A 17,426-nucleotide genomic window follows, 5' to 3' on the forward strand; every position below is an offset into this window, starting at 1 on the left:
AAAAACTGTAATGGAACAATGGGTGATCTTTAAGGAGGAGATGTTCCAAGTACAGGCTCGGTACATTCCAACAGGAAGGAAGGGTAAGGGAACCAAAGCAGATAGAGAAGATGATGAAACAAAAAAAGAGGGTGTATGATGCATGTCAGGTGAATTCTTCAAGGGAGAACCAGACCAAATACAATAAGTTGAGAGGGAATGTGAAGATGAAAGTAAGATTGGCAAAGAGAGAATATGCGAGTAGAATGGTGGTTAACATAAAAGGGAACCCAAAAATCTTCTACCGGCATGTAAACTGTAAGCGGGTAGTAAGAGGCGGGGTGGGGCCTATAAGAGACAAAGAAGGTGTTATATGCTTAGAGGCGCAGGGCAAGGCTAGAATACTCAATGAGTACTTTGTATCGGTGTTTACTAAGGAGGTGGATGCTGACAAATTTTGGTCGAAGTGGAAAGGGTAGAAGCAATGGAAGGGGTGAAAATTGATTGACAGGATGTACTAGAAATGCTAGGTATGCTTAGAGTGGACAGGTCGCCTGGTCCAGATGACTTGCATCCCAGGTTGCTAAGGGAATTGGGGGAGGAGAAAGCAGAAGGGCTTGCCATAATTTTCCAATCTTCCCTAGATGCAGGGGAGGTGCCTGAGGATTGGAAAGTGGCAAATGTGACACTGTGGCAGAGCCACCAAGGGACTCTTATATCGATGTACATAATTATCTGTAACAGAATGAATCTGTACCTGTATTCGTTTTACTACATGTAAATAGTGCGGTCTCTACAGGGTTAAGACCAAACGCGATGACGTCACCACGTGGGTCACGTGACGTTCCCAACGGCGAGAAACGTGATGACATCATGACGTCAGAGGGAGGAGCCCTCTCGCTCAGTCCTCGTGGAGCCAGCATTGAGAATAAACCTGTTTGTTAGTTCTCCTGCGTTTGCTTGTTACTTCTGCAAAACAGTATTAAACTTCGTTTGGTTAACAGACTGACTCGATCTCAGTCTTTTGATTAGGAATCTGACAATTCCTACAGTGGTGACCCCGAACTTTCGCGAACCATCTTCGCGGAGGAAGCGACGCGCAACGAGATGATGGAAGCGAACGCGGTGGCTTTGAAGCTCCCTCAGTTCTGGGAACAACAGGCTGGTTCGTGCAAGCGGAAGCTCAGTTTGAACTGCGAATCATCGTGGCGGATCAGACCCGTTACCTCTATGTGGTCTCCGCACTTGATGGCTCCACGGCTTCAAGGATCATCAACCTGCTTGAAAACCCCCCGGTCGACGGCAAGTACGAAATGCTAAAAGCGCAGTTAATTCATCTTTTTGGCCTCACGAAGGCGGAACGCGCACGCCGTTACTTACGCTGCCCGGGTTAGGCGACTCCAAGCCGTCGGAGTTAATGTGCCAGATGCTCACACTCCTTGGCTCCAAACCGCAATGCTTCCTCTTTCGAGAGTTGTTTTTGAGCCAATTGCCCAAGCAGGTACAGGCAGCCCTCGCAAGATCGGATGCTACGGATTGTGTCCCTCCCTCGTGGATTCCGCCTCGACGCCTCCATCGCCCGGCTTGTGCTTTTACCACGCCCGTTTCGGCGCAAGAGCCAGATGCTGCCGGCCTCCCTGCAGTTTCACGCCTCAACCGAAGGAAAAACACCAGCGCCAAGTCCGGGAAAGGAAGACCGAGCCTGAGGGATGTCCCACGGCCGCGATGGCGATCGGCGATTCCGGGAAGCTCCTTTATATTACTGATTCCATCTCCGGCCGACGGTTTTTATGTGACACAGGGGCGCAGTGTAGCATCCTGCCCGCCTCCGTCCTCGACATCCGGACTGGGAGGCGTGGTTTTCCCCTCCAGGCCGCCAACGGCGGTGCTATCCGTACTTTCGGTAAACGGCGGGCCCAGGTGTGTTTCGGCGGACAGCGTTTTCAATGGGACTTCATCACTGCCAAAATCTCGCAAGCCATCCTCGGCGCAGATTCTTTATGCGCCAACAGCCTTTTGGTGGACGTGAGAAATTGCCGACTGATTAACGCGGCCACCTTCAACTCCATCCCTTGTTTCCGCAGCACAGTTGTGTCGCACACAGTCTCCTGTGCTACGCCCGTGCCTAATGAATTCACTCGCCTGCTCGGGGAATTTCCGGAGCTAACCAAGCCTACTTTCTCCTCATCCACCACCAAACACGGCGTGGAGCACCACATCGCAACGACCGGCTCTCCGGTTTGCGCATGAGCTCGGTGCCTGGAACTCACCAAACTCACGGCCGCTAAGGCAGAATTCGCCGCAACGGAGCGGTTGGGGATTATTCGCCGGTCGAATAGTCCCTGGTCCTCGCCACTCCATATCGTCCTGAAACCCGGTGGCGGATGGCAGCCCTGCGGTGACTACCGACGCCTTAATGACGTTACAACTCCCGATCGGTACCCAATACCGCATATACAGGATTTCTCTGCGCATTTGGCGGGAAAGTCAATATTCTCGAAGGTCGACCTCGTACAGGGATACCATCAAGTGCCGGTACAACCCCAAGACATCCAAAAGACGGCGGTCATTACTCCCTTTGGCCTCTTCGAGTTCCTCCGGATGCTGTTTGGGCTTAAGAATGCGGCGCAGGCGTTTCAGCGTCTGATGGATTCGGTGCTGCGGGACCTTCCCTTTTTATTCGTCTACCTTGATGATATTCTGATCGCCAGCTCCACCAAAGAGGAACACATCTGCCAGTTGCGCACCCTCTTTCGCCGCCTTCATCAACATGGTTTGATAATCAACCCGGCCAAATGTCAGTTCTGCCTACCACATATCGACTTCTTGGGCCATCGCATCACTTCGGAGGGTGCGATGCCGCTTCAGTCGAAGGTAGAGGCGATTACAGCGTTCCCACGGCCGCAGTCCATCAAGGCCCTCCAGGAGTTCCTGGGTATGGTAAATTTTTACCACCGTTTTGTTCCCAGGGCTGCTCAACTTATGCAACCACTCTACGAGGCTCTCAGGGGAAAGCCGGGTAAAGGGCTCGTGGTTTGAACGCCCGAGATGGACTGCGCCTTCAGCGACACAAAGACCGCTCTTGCAAATGCAACTATGTTGGCACACCCACTGCCTAGTGCCACTATCGCTCTCACGACCGACGCTTCGGACGCCATAGGCGCCGTGCAAGAATAGTGGGTCGGCGGCACGTGGCAGCCACTGCCGTTTTTTAGTCGTCAACTATGACGTAATGAGCGCAAATACAGCACGTTTGACAGGGAGTTGTTGGCGCTGTTTCTGGCTATCCGCCATTTTCGATTTTTATTAGAGGGACGCCATTTCATCGCGTTTGTGGATCACAAGCCTCTGACGTTTGCTATGGCCAAGACCGCCGAACAGCAGCGACAACTTACCTTTATTTCGGAGTTTACCACCAACATCCAGCACGTGGCCGGCAAGGACAACGTGGTGGCCGATTGTCTTTCGCGTGCGACCGTCCAAGCCGTTCAGCTGGGGATCGACTATTCCCAAATGGCTGCTGACCACGCAACCGATCCGGAAACACAGGCGTTCCGTTCCGACGCCTCCGGCCTCCAGCCAGCAGGTGTGCAGTTCCACTCAGCAGGCACCTCCAGGCTCTGCGACGTCTCCTTGGGAGATCCCCGCCCGATCGTTCCAACTTCCTGGCGTCGCAAAGTTTTCGATGCCATACATGGACTTTCGCATCCTGGCGTGAAGGCATCTCAAAGATTGCTGGCATCTAAATTCGGCTGGAGAGGGATGCGCAAAGATGTTCGCGACTGGGCTAACACCTGCATCGTGTGTCAAAAATCTAAGGTTCAACGATATGTAAAAGCCCCCTTGGCCACTTTTGAAGTGCCAGAACGCCGTTTTGACCATGTCCACGTAGACCTCGTTGGGCCACTTCCGCCGTCACAAGGGTTCACACACCTCCTGACCATGGTCGACCGCACTACAAGATGGCCAGAGGCGGTTCCTTTGGCGTCTACTACCTCCACTGATGTCGCCAGGGCTTTTATCTCCTCGTGGGTCGCACGTTTCGGTGTCCCGTCAGATATTTTGTCCGACCGCGGTCCACAGTTTTCGTCTGAACTTTGGAACGCTGTAGCCTCAGGTTTGGGCACCAACCTCCATCGCACCACGGCCTACCACCCGCAGGCGAACGGGTCATGTGAGCGTTTCCATCGGTCGCTAAAAGCATCGCTAAGGGCCATCCTTCAGGGCACTGCATGGGTAGATCGGCTCCCATGGGTTCTGCTTGGTTTGCGCACGGCGCCTAAAGAAGACCTGCAGTCATCTTCCGCGGAACTGGTGTACGGCCAGCCACTCTGGGTGCCGGGCGATTTCTTGCCATCGCCAACTAAGCCGTGGTCCGCGGCTGACCAACTCAGCACCCACCGAGAAACGGCCGACTCCTTTAAGCCAATTCCGACGTCGCACACGGCCTTCTTTCCTCTCATATTCCGACGGAGTTAAGGCAGGCCAAGTTTGTCTTCGTTCGCCATGATGCCTATCGTGGTCCACTCCAGCCTCCTTATACGGGCCCCTTCCGGGTGCGGGAGGCAGGCGACAAGAGTTTTTTTGGTCGACATCGGGGGCAAACCCGACTACATTTCGATTGACTGCCTCAAGCCCACGCACCTGGACCTCGACCGGCCGGTCGAAACTGCACAGCCACCACACCGTGGTCGACCGCCCGCTGCTACTACGTCCGAACGGATCGTTCCACCTGTCAGCTCATCTACCGCTCAACAAATTCCTCTCCGGGAATATAGGAGTCGTTCGAACAGACATGTCAGGCCTCCTCTTCGATTGACTTTCACTGTTAAAGACAATTCTGGGGGGGCGCATGTGGCAGAGCCACCAAGGGACTCTTATATCGATGTACATAATTATCTGTAACAGAATGAATCTGTACCTGTATTCATTTTACTACATGTAAATAGCACGGTCTCTATAGGGTTAAGACCAAACGCGATGACGTCACCACGTGGGTCACATGACGTTCCCAACGGCGGGAAACGTGATGACGTCATGACATCAGAGGGAGGAGCTCTCTCTCAGTCCTCGTGGAGCCAGCATTGAGAATAGACCTGTTTGTTAGTTCTCCTGCGTTTGCTTGTTACTTCTGCAAAACAGTATTAAACTTCGTTTGGTTAACAGACTGACTCGATCTCAGTCTTTTGATTAGAAATCTGACAATTCCTACAACACCATTGTTCAAGAAAGGGTGCAAGGACAATCCTAGTAACTAGAGGCTGGTCAGCTTAACATCAGTGGTGGGTAAAGTTTTAGAAACAATAATCAAGTAAAAAATTAATGGGCACTTGGAGAGGTTTAAGCTAATTAAAGAGAGCCAACTTGGATTTGTAAAAGGCAGATCGTGTTTGACTAATCTAATTCAATTTTTTGATGAAGTAACAGAGAGGATTGATGAAGGGAATGCAATGGATGTTGTCTACATGGATTTTAGGAAGGCGTTTGACATAGAAGGCTTTTTAACAAAATTGAGGCTCATGGAATAGGTGGGTCAGTCGTAGCTTGGATAAGGAATTGGCTTAAGGACGGAAAACAGCGAGTTGTGGTAAATGGCGGTTTTTCAGACTGGAGGATGGTAGACAGTGGTGTTCCCAAGTGGGGCCACTGCCTTTTTTGATATATATAAATGACCTGGATATTGGAATACAGAGTAGAATTTCTAAATTTGCCAACGACACCAAACTTGGGGGTGCGGCAAACAGTGAAGATGATACCAATCGACTGCAACAGGACATAGAAAGGCTACCAGAATGGGCAGACAAGTGGCAGATGGAATTTAATACAAAGAAGTGTGAGATGATGCATTTTGACAGAAGGAATAGGGAGAGTCAATATACACTTAATGTCACAGTTTTAAAGAGTGTGCAGGGACAGAGGGACCTGGGAGTTAATGTGCATAGGTCCCTGAAGGTGGCAGGACATATTGAGAGAGTGGTTAACAAAGCATATGGGAACTTGGGCTTCATAAATAGAGGTATTGAGTACAAAAGTAGAGAAGTTATGCTGAACCTTTATAAAGCACTGGTTAGGCCGCAACTGGAGTATTGCGTCCAGTTCTGGTCACCACACTTTAGGAAGGATGTGAAGCCCCTTAAGAGGGTGCAGAGATGATTTACCAGAATGGTTCTGGGGATGGGGGACCTTAAAAACAAGGACAGGTTGGAGAAGCTGGACTTGTTTTCATTAGAGCAAAGGAGGTTGAGGGGTGATTTGATAGAGGTGTACAAGATTATGATGGGTTTGGATAGGCTAGACAGGGAAAGGCTGTTCCCACAAGTTGATGGTACAAGGACTAGGGGACACAGATTTAAGTTTTTGGGCAAGAGATACAGGGGGAATGTGAGAAAAAACTTTTTTACGCAGCGAGTGGTGAGGACTTGGAACTCGCTGCCAACGGAAGTGGTGGAAGCAGAGACATTCAATGTTTTCAAGGGGAGACTGGATAGGCACTAGAGGGAAATAAACTTGCAGGGCTACGGGGATAGAGCGGGGGAATGGGACTGACTGGATTGCTCCACAGAGAACCGGCACGGACTCGATGGGCCGAAAGGCCTCCTTCTGTGCCGTTATGACTCTATGGGGGCAAAAATTGGGTCGCGCCCCGAAAAAGTTACCACCCCTGTGCCCAAAATTCACTGGTAGCCCCCAAGAGGGAGGCGGGGTGGCTTCCCTCTTGGGGCACTGCGAGTGAATATCGCAGCGCTACGTGCAGCGACGGTATGTCGCGCCGTGGTACTGCAGGCCATCCTCCCCTTATTAAAGGGGAGGGGCCTAGCGCAGCGCGACCCGGGGCCCAGCTGGGCCACCAGGGATCGGAGTGCTTGCAAAAGAACCCGGCACTCATGAGGAGTGCCTGGCTCATGGTGCGCAGCTGGCACCCCGTGGGGGGCGCTGCACAGGAGCCTGGAGACAGAAACCGGGGCAGGTGCTGGCAGGTGGCCAGCAACAAAAATGTCCGCCCGGCACTTCCCCTTTAATTTGCGCCGCCCCGGCCGCAGGTAGGCCCCCTTGACCCCGTCAGACATGGCATCCAGCGGTAAGTCAGGGGGCGCTACTGAAGATCGCGGCTGGGGTGCTACGCACGGCAATGACATCATCGCCAGAGGCGCAGCGCCACGGGGCGCTAACGGTTACCGCCGCCGCTAACCTCCCGCTGAATTTCGCGGGAGGCGTTAACGACGACGCGTCCAGGCGCTAGTTGCTTTGTGCCCTCTTAGGGGCTAATGGGAGGCGCAAATGAACCGGATTTTTCCCCCTATGACCACTTGCATTCATTTCAAATGTGTGCATTCAGGATAATTCACTAACATAACACATATAGTGTCAGCTGTGGTCCAGTTGGTAGCACACTTGCCTCTGAGTCAGAAGGTTATGGGTTCAAGTCTCACTCCAGGGACTTGAGCCCATAAAGCTATGGTTGACAATCCAGTGTAGTGCTGAGGGAGTGCTGCGTTGTCGGAGGTGCCGTCTTTCAGATGAGGCGTTAAGCCGAGGCCCCGTCTGCTCTCTCAGGTGGATGTAAAAGATCCCATGGCACTATTTTGAAGAAGAGCAGGGGAGTTATCCCCGGTGTCCTGGCCAATATTTATCCCTCAACCAACATAACAAAAACAGATTATCTGGTCATTATCACATTGCTGTTTGTGGGACCTTGCTGTGCGCAAACTGGCTGCCGCATTTCCCACATTACAAGAGTGACTCCACTTCAAAAGTACTTCATTGGCTGTAAAGCACTTTGAGACGTCCGGTGGTTGTGAAAGGCGCTATATAAATGCAAGTCTTTTTATATAAATGTGTGTTCTACATATTGTAGTGCACAGCAATGTGGTCAATACTAATCAGAGTATATGATAACTTCACAAACATCAGCATGGTGTCTGCACACACATTACCTGAAATATTTTGACAAATAGTAAACAAACCTTGAATTAAATTAACTTTAGTCTGCTAAAATAGATTAGGGGCCGAGTGCAATTTAGCAGACTGCCAGAGAGAGCTACATAGCAATTTGGAATTTGCAACTTGATTTAGGGCAACTGGATCCACCCTCCATAATTGATGTTTTCATTCGCTGGCAGAAAAGATATATCGTTGTGTTCAATCTACTCTAGCATATGAGAACTGGTATTAATACATCCAGACTGCAAATTTTCAACTGACAATAAATTAGCATAAAAATTAGCAACAGTTAGAATATTAGCTCTTAAATGTCTACAGGACACTTGGACCAAGCTCAAATCCTCAGGAAATTACGTGAGGTTTTATTTCTTTGTAGTGCTTACATAAATAGTGAGACTGCATCCGAGAACTGCAGGATGGCTAATGTAATTCTGATATTCACAAAGGAGTGTGACATGAATCAGAGAATTATAGACCCATTTTTCAAGTACCGGCAGAATGGAAAATGCCGAAAAGTCGGATGTTTTATAGAACACTATGATTATTTAAAGAGCACAAAATCTACTAGAATAATTTTAATGGAATGAATGGAAAAAATCAGTTTGCTGGATTGAAAACTGTACTGATATGATGTAGAAGGTGATGATCAACAGAAAAGTCTCTGGTGGGTGGAGGAGGCAATGACAAGTGAGGTCTAGAGAGTTGTACTGGGGTCTTGATACTTGCACCACCCATTAACAATGTGGGTGGGGTGCTTCTTGTGCAATAATCTATAATTTATTAAAAGTTTTGATTGACTCAAAGTAAAACAGCATTAAATCAGAACTGAAAAGTTAGGGAACATCTGAATCAAAAGCAAATCATTTGGCAAAAAAAAGCCAAGAAGAAACTATTGAACTTGAATGACCGGTCAGGAGGATCTGCTAATAAAAAAAATTAAGGAAGGAAAATAAGAGAGAAACAACTGAATTACTCGAAAAGTTTTTGAAAACACTTTCATCTCCCAGTTTTCTCATTGACTGAATATTCTAATGTTTAAATTACAATATTTAAGCAAAATTAAAACATTAAAAATTACATATTTGAATTTACCTATAAAATTGTCTTGTGTATCTTTTAATATCTTTATTAAAGTTTTCATTGAAGGCCACAGCCTCTCCCGAAACATGGAAATAAATAATACAGTACTGATAATATTTTACAAGCTTTATTTTCTTCCCTCACAACCTAGTACATGTGCAGCACAGACGTCCAACAAAAGGAGTTAATGTGATATAGATCGCGATTTGATTTTAAGTTTATTTGTAGTAATTTACTGCTTTCTGAAAATAACTAAGATGTGTAAAGTCTATGATAGTGAAGACTGTGCAGTTTTTGGAAGGAATGAACGCAACGTGTTAAGGGCTTGACGGCTTTATCTCATTTCACACTTCCTTTTGTCCTTCTCAAAGGTACATCACCAATAGAATAAGATGCTGCATATAGCTTTTTTCCCCTCTTTTCCTTAACCTATGTGCAATAATTTCAATATTTGAAGCTTTATCAAAAATACGTAAAATAAGCCCCAGTCTTGTCCCAAATATAAAATTGAAATATTCAACTGCTGAAGAAGGAGGTGGGCTGAGTGCGGGAATGGGGTCAAACTACAGTTACATAACTTTACCAAGTAGTCCAATCGATTAAGTGCAATTAGGTTACCATTGCTAAAAAAAAAATTACATTCTACGTGCAAAAAAAAAAGCATATATTATAAAATATTAGTGCAGTGCATCATGCTTTAGGGCTTTGACCAGGCTGTGAAAATTACTGTACAGAGCAATGATCTATTACAAGATCCCTTATTTGATTTGAAGCTTGCTCTGCAATTGATGTCACACAATGAGCTCAATGTCCTGCTAAAACCTTCATCTGTGCATTCCTCACCTGGAGGCTCATTTTTTTAATGCTCTCCTCACTAGCTTTCACCTTTCACAAATGTCATTTGAACCAGAATGCTGCAGCCCAATTCTTCTCCTGCAATAGGTCCCACATACTTATCATCCCGTCCTTGCCAAGGCTTCCGTGCGCGTCAATGAATTCGTTTCAAAATCCTCCTCCACATTTTCCCTCCATGGCCTTGCCTCACCCTATTTGAGTATTTTCTTACAGCCATGCACTCCCCTGCCCCCATCTGTTCTTAGAGTCCAGATTACTGCTTGTTCTCTGCCCCACCCTGGAAGTTGATCAATCAGTGATCAGGTTCCTGCCCTCGTCCCAAACCACTCCACTTTGCGACTGCGATCCCGGTTTTCAAAAACCTTCTGAAAACTCATCCTTTGCAAAAAAAATTCAGTCACTTCCTGCTGTGTCTGCCTCTCCTCTTTGTAAAGCCATCTGAGGTGTTCTTTTACACGAGGATAGCTAAATAAACGTAAGCTGCTGTGTTACTTAAAGAGAGAGTCTCATCATCTTTTAAAAATATGTAACAACCATTCTGATTAACATCTGTGGGTCTCATTTCATCAATTTAAGCCTATTATTGGAATATCTTTCAAAGGGACCATTACCATATTGAACAGACTAAAAGCTTCCAAGAACTTTTGGGACAAGGCAATGCTTAATGTAGCACTGAGCCACACAGACCAGGAAAGTCACAGATTTGATTCCTAGGCTACAAAATTCGGCTCCTTTGCAATAATTTCAATTTTTAAAGCTTTATCAAAAATACGTAAAATAAGCCCCAGTCTTGACCCAAATATAAAATTGAAATATTCAGCTGCTGAAAAAGGAGGTGGGCTGAGTGTGGGAATGGGGTCAAACTACAGTTACATAACTTTACCAAGTAGTCCAATCGATTAAACGCAATTAGGTGACCATTGCTAAAAAAAATTACATTCTACGTGCAAAAAAAAAAGCATATATTATAAAATATTAGTGCAGTGCATCTTGCTTTAGGGCTTTGACCAGACTGTGAAAATTAGCACCTCCAGGGGGCGCTAACGGGGCACAAAGGGCTTATCGCCTCCGGCAATGATGTCATCGCCGTGTGCCGCGATCCCTTAGCACCCGCCGCGACCCCTTACAGCCCCACAGCTGCCGTGGGTGGTACCAGCGTCAGCCTCGCGAGTCGCGAGCCAGGAGCCGGGCCAACCTTCACTCACGAGGCGCTAATTAAAGGGACGTGTGGCTGCGACCCATGCTGCCATTTTATTTCTTTTGGCCGACCTCCAAGTCGGCCCTCCGTGGCAGTCCTTGGCGTGGTCCGTGACCACCATCGCACAGCACGGCACCGCGTCTCGGTGCCGGGTTGCAGCCACGACACCACGCCACCCTGGTGGGCTAGTGTGGGCCATCGGAAGCCCTGCAGAGCTCGCAGCACCCCTCCCCTTTAACGGAAGGGGAGGGGCGCTGAAACACGTCATTGCTCCGCGGAGCGCTCCGACGCTACCGTGCTTTGTGCCCCTGACATTGCCCAAAGAGGAAGTGGAGTGCCCAAGATAGCGCTCCACTTCCTCGCCGGGGCGGTAAGCCGAATTTAGCGGCCGGGGCGGTACTTCCGCGCTGGGCGCTAAATCTCCAGCGATAATTCGATTACCGTCCCCAAACGGGTGTAACCGAAATTTGCCCCCTAGTCTGTGCTAAGTTAGCCATTTTCATTTGAGGTTTTCACAACTGGCCTCAGTAGTCCTGGGCTAGGCAGGACTGAAATCAACAAGTGTTCTTGCTCCTAACTGCTATCCAGTACCCCTGATGGAAAATGAGCAATGCCTCCCTTGGTACACAGGCTGCTGGTGCTCTCCACTAAGTTCACATGTGATAGCTTGTGTAAGGTACAGCAGGGCTGCCAATGCCCATGGTACCCCAGCTGAATTGTGATTTCAGGAAATGAGGGGAGAAAAGGAGAGAATTGGAAAGAAGCAAAAGTATCTGAAGTAATAAAACTCACTACACACTTGGTTTGAGTATAAAGCAAGGCTTTAATCAACTTTTTTCAGAACATGGAAGTCTAGTTGTATTTCACTAGCTCCTTGTCTTACAAAATGTCCCAGGCAAGCTGGGGCCCACGCCCGAGTATTTATACTCCTTGGATGCCGCCACCAGCTGGCTGTCCAGCGTTATTTTATAAGTAGTTTCTTGATGATGAGATTTATAACAGTACCCATAAAAAAGAATATTTTTGATGCTATATTTTGTGTTCCACTGCACATTTGCCCACAGTATAAGTGTAACTTCGTTTTTAGAGCAACAAGTATAAGCAAAAGGACCACCTCAAATGGGTCCATAAGCCTGAAATAGTGAGTAGCTGAAATAACATACACAATTGATGCTCGACTGCTGGTGTTAGTGAGTATACCTGTACGAACATTAATCCAGCTCCCTCATGCTGTCAGTCTCAGGAACTCCTTCAAGTTCATGCCCTTGATACCAGCATTGTTTAAATAAAAAGATTCAAAGACCGACGGAGATGGATGAAACAAACCAAAACAAATCATAATTCTTCTTAACTATTTGGATTTTTAAACACAGATCCTGATGGTGAGGCTCCCTTCAAATCGGGATTAGACTGTAATGTAATATTGAACCAGTTTTCCCCTCAACCATCGGCCCCTGAAGAAATATCTAGTGTTCGTGCAGTCACTATTAAAAATCATTATTGTCATGATCGAATCACTAAGCCCTTCATGGGTCAGGCACTGAAGAGCTCTTCAAGATACAGTTTTCAGGAGTTCTCTATTCAGCTACACAAACACGTACAAAACTGAATTGATAATTTGTGGCTCATTTTGAATATTTATCCATATGTAAACGTTTGTGGAAACCAAATTCCCAATCTTTCTGCAAGTTATGCATTTATGAAAATGCCAATAAAACTCAATCATATACAAAAAAAATTCCAGGCCCAAATGCTCAACACAACTTAACCACTAAAGAAATATTTCCTTCCTCCATGTCCCCCTCCCTGCCGCCACCACCCTCCCCCACCCACCAATATTTCTGGGTTCACCTATTTTGCTGCTGTTCTAACACCAGCTGGGACTAGTGTCTGGCAATCGCTGCTTGCTCCAAATCAGGGCAGGAAAGTTCGAGGTTTTTTTTTGGTGTGATAACAGCAGCCTAATGCCTTCCACAGTGCAGAAATTTGGACAAGGTTCAAACAACACATTGGGGTCGATTTTCGTGGAGCCGTCAGGCGGGGTTTCAGGCGTGTGGGGGGGGGAAAATCCCGAATTTGGGGGTCCCAACACCATCCCGTCCAAACCCCGCGCCACGCAACTTTCAGGGGCGGCGGGTACCCGCCCCGCACTGGGACCCGTCGAAACCAGGCGGGAAGGGATTAGTGCCATTTAACTGCCTGTTAACAGGCAGTTTTTAGCCTAGTCCCTATTTTGAGGGGTTTCGTGTGGGTTTCCCGACGGCTGCAAACCACGCCATGTTAGAGCAGTCGGGCCGTCGGGTTGAAGGAGTTGGAGGGGTCGCGATGTCGGTGCTCAGGTGAGTGATGGGTGCATGAGTGTAAAGGTAAGTGTGTTTGGTGTGTCTGAGGTGTGTAAAGAACTTTTACTTACCTGTACTTACCTTAACTGCCTTTCTTCCTGCGGCCGTCGGGAGCCCACCACTCAGCCGGAACTTAAAGCTGAACGGCTGCGATCTGTGAAAAGTGACAGCCTTCAGCTTTGAGTGCCGGTAGGAGTTCTAACTGAGTCTGTGCAGAATGACTCATGTCAGAACTCAGACTGTCAGTGTTTCACAGCTTCAAACAGCTGTGAAAAACTGATATTTCATCTGTCAAGAACTCTTGACAGATGAAATTGCAGTCTGTGACGTCACCTGTTGCCGGGTGGCCCTTAACTGGCCTGCTGAGCCCGCTGGGCGGGCTCAACAAGGTCAATCAAGGGAAAATCGCTCGGATTGGCTGGACGTCGAAGTAGGTGGGTCTAAAACCTGAAAGTTGTAGTCCCGCCTTCTTCCCGACAGCTTCGAGAAAATTGACCCCATTGACTTGTTTGCAGCAGCCATGAGAGCAAACAAAAAAAAAAGGGTGAAAAGATGAAAGCATCAATGTTCATGCATAAGACTGGAGAATTTCACTGGATTCAACTTTGAAGGAGAGGGGAATCTGGTACTGGATGAAATAATTAATAAGCTGGAGAGATACTGAAATCCTGAATGAAATCTGACCTGTGGAAAGCACAGTTTTTTCTCATGTAGAAAATGAGAGAAACCATTGATCAGTGCACAACTAAATTAAGGGCTTCAAGTAAGACGTGAATTTGATAAACTATCAGGATCACTAATGAGGGACAGGCTGGTTGGTTGAATACCAGATCATTCTCAGAGGGAAAAGCTTCTGCGAGAGCAAAATCTGGGGTCAGATTTTTTTTCTTTTGCGCTTGGATGTAAATAAGAGCGCAGAGGAAATTCAGGTGAGTATGATCGTACGCCCATAATGGAGTCTGTCCAATTTTCTGCCCATTTAAAATAATGGTTAGAGCAATGTATAAACTGGCAAGTAATGTCACGTATTGGGACCACTGGAACCTCAGCCATTACCACATTGACCATCTCAGAAAATTGGTACTGATTTGTTCCTATGGCAGAGGAATCCTGGAGTAAGACATCCCAATCACGACACCATGGAGAGATGTAGGGAGGGAATTCCAGTGTGGGGCCTAGATGGCTGAAGGCACGGTGACCAATGTTGGGGAGAAGGAAGTAGATGATGCACGAGCGATCAGAGTTAGGGGGGCTGAGAGTTTTGGGGCGTGGGGGGAAGGGGGGGGAAGGGTGTATTTGCAGGGATCGAGGAGGTTACAGAGTTAGTGAGGGCCATGGACACGGAAGCCCTTAAGCATGAGAATTATAAATTTGAGACTGGTGACTGGGAGCCAATGTAGGTCAGTGAGAACAGGAGTGATAAATGAGCAGGAATTGGTGCAGGATGGGATACAGGCAGCAGAGTTTAGCCTGAGGTGAAGTTTATGGAAGCAGTGGTTGGGAGACCGGCTGTCTCTCCATCTCTTGGTAGAAGGCCTTCCATATGTATCTATTACAGGCCTACAGACGTTTCCACAACCACTTGGATTATATTTTTTCTCACCATTCTCTTAGTTCCCCCATTTCTGTTGTATCCGATCTGATGACTCCAATTTCCTCACCACAGCTTCCGTAATGTCATCACTTGTCCTCCGCCAGGGCTCACTAACTGTGATCGACAAGGCCCTGCACTGTGTTTGCCTCATTTCTCAAGCCTTCACTTTCATTAGCTCCACCCACACTAAGCAGTGACATCAGAGCCGAAGATTTTCTGAGTCCTCACCTTGCACAAGGATGTATTAGGATATCGTGAGCAACGCTGTTGATATTCCGTCCACTGAACTATAAACTAAAGGGTACAATCCAAAAGGGGGTGCATGAACAGAGAGACCTGGGGGTATATGTGCACAAATCATTGAAGGTGGCAGGACAGGTTGAGAAAGCGGTTAAAAAAGCATACGGGATACTGGGCTTCATAAATGGAAGCATAGAGTACAAAAGCAAGGAAGTTATGAAGAACCTGTATAAAGCACTGGTTCGGCCTCAACTGGAGTACTGTGTCCAATTCTGGGCACCACACTTTAGGAAGGATGTGAAGGCCTTAGAGAGGGTACAGAAAAGATTTATGAGAATGATTCCAGGGATGAGGGACTTCAGTTACGTTGATAGACTGGAGAAGCTGGGGTTGTTCTCCTTAGAGCAGCGAAGGTTGAGAGGAGATTTGACAGAGGTATTCAAAATCATGAGGGGTCTAGACAGAGTAGAGAGAGAGAAACTGTTCCCATTGGTGGAAGGGTCAAGAACCAGAGGACACAGATTTAAGGTGATTGGCAAAAGAACCAAAGGCGACATGAGGAAAAACCTTTTTACGCAGCGAGTGGTTAGGACCTGGAATGCACTGCCTGAGAGAGTGATGGAGGCAGACTCAATCGTGGCTTTCAAAAGGGAATTGGGTAAGTACCCGAAGGAAAAAAATTTGCAGGGCTACGGGGAAAGGGCGGGGGAGTGGGACTTGCTGAAGTGCTCTTGCAGAGAGCCGGCACGGGCTCGACGGGCCAAATGGCCTCCTTCTGTGCTGTAACACTTCTATGACACTGATTTTGATGAACAAAAAATCCGATACACTCCCGCAGTATATTCGGCCCCTTGCTATGACCTAGGACGCAATGTCTACTTTCTGAACTCCGAGCTAGAGAAGGATTGAACAGGCTCAAGTCTCAAATCTACAGAAAATTATATTCTGATTCCAGGTTTGGTAAGTAACCTGACTTGGCATCAACAAATTTGATTGTGCCTCTGCAAATGATACATAAAAGTATATAAATATGAAAGAGAGTGAAGATTCAGATATGTCACTATCTCACACATCTGCACTCACAGATTATCACACTTTGCAGAACAGTCTTAAAATGCTGTGTGCTTCTGAGCTGAAGCCTGCAACTGATGAGCGTATTCCAATTTTAAAAGTTGCTGATCAATCTCTGAATGATCTTATGGTCTGTATTCTAATTGCAACATTTTGTTTAACAGATGCAAAACAATCTTAAAATGCTATCTGTTTCTCAGCTGGAGCTTGAAGCTCATAATCACATTCCAATTTGCAAAACTCCCTGGCCAAAAAAAAACCTGGGGCACTATTTACTTAACTACTGGACAGTTACCTTAAAGGGACACAGATCCACGGTAACAGAATACTAATACATTTTGTGTTACACGGTATAACGCTCCTGCCCTTATATAAAAAATAAATAATCTGACTCACCATGAATAATGGCATTAGACAGCTACTGCTAAATTATACATATGCAATGCAATACCAGAGAATCCTATATTTAACAACAGAAATTGGTGATAATGGAAATGTTATTCAGTTTTGCTCCCACATCAGAGGGATAAACAGAATAAATAATATAAACCTAAACTACTTTAAATGGGCTAATGCCTCTACTAATATGAACAAAGAGTGCATTAAGTGTATGTCTGGCAATTCATTAACATTAATTTATTTGGCTATAGTTTCTAAACAAATAGCTCCTATGATATGTAAGAGATATAGATACTCAGTTTTACCTTTTACATTTTTTGTATACTCAGACTAGAGAGAATAAAGTGGATAGATCAAGCCCACTGAATTTTAGGAACAATCTGAATTGCCACCTAAAAGTCCAAGTTTGACCTTCATTGCAACGTAATCTGCACAAAAGAGTCTGATTATTGTGTTGTGCTGTGATAAACCAAACATTTCAGAAATGTGCAAAATATGAACAAAACTTGAACTTGTATCAATAAATCTTGCAAAGGAACCTTTTAAATGATACTCCTTCATACCTCCATAACATCGCCATAACCATTCAACTAACAGATTTGCCAATTCAGCCTCAGCCATCAGCAATGTAAGAGTACACGGGTAGCTTGGTGTACTTGTAACAGTTATTATATTGTGGAATAAGATGATTCAAGATAGAGATATAAAAAGTAAAGCACCAAAAATG

At 46.7% G+C, this 17,426-nt stretch overlaps 1 protein-coding gene across 10 annotated transcripts in view; it reads right to left on the minus strand.

The window, feature by feature from the left end:
- unc13c (unc-13 homolog C (C. elegans)) overlaps positions 1 to 17,426 on the minus strand; it is a 794,870-nt gene that overhangs the window by 402,328 nt on the left and 375,116 nt on the right. The window lies entirely within an intron of this gene.

This window comes from Somniosus microcephalus, chromosome 27, assembly GCF_052327205.1.
Source record: "Somniosus microcephalus isolate GS21.2 chromosome 27, FLI_Smic_1.0, whole genome shotgun sequence".
Taxonomy (NCBI): Eukaryota; Metazoa; Chordata; class Chondrichthyes; order Squaliformes; family Somniosidae; genus Somniosus; species Somniosus microcephalus.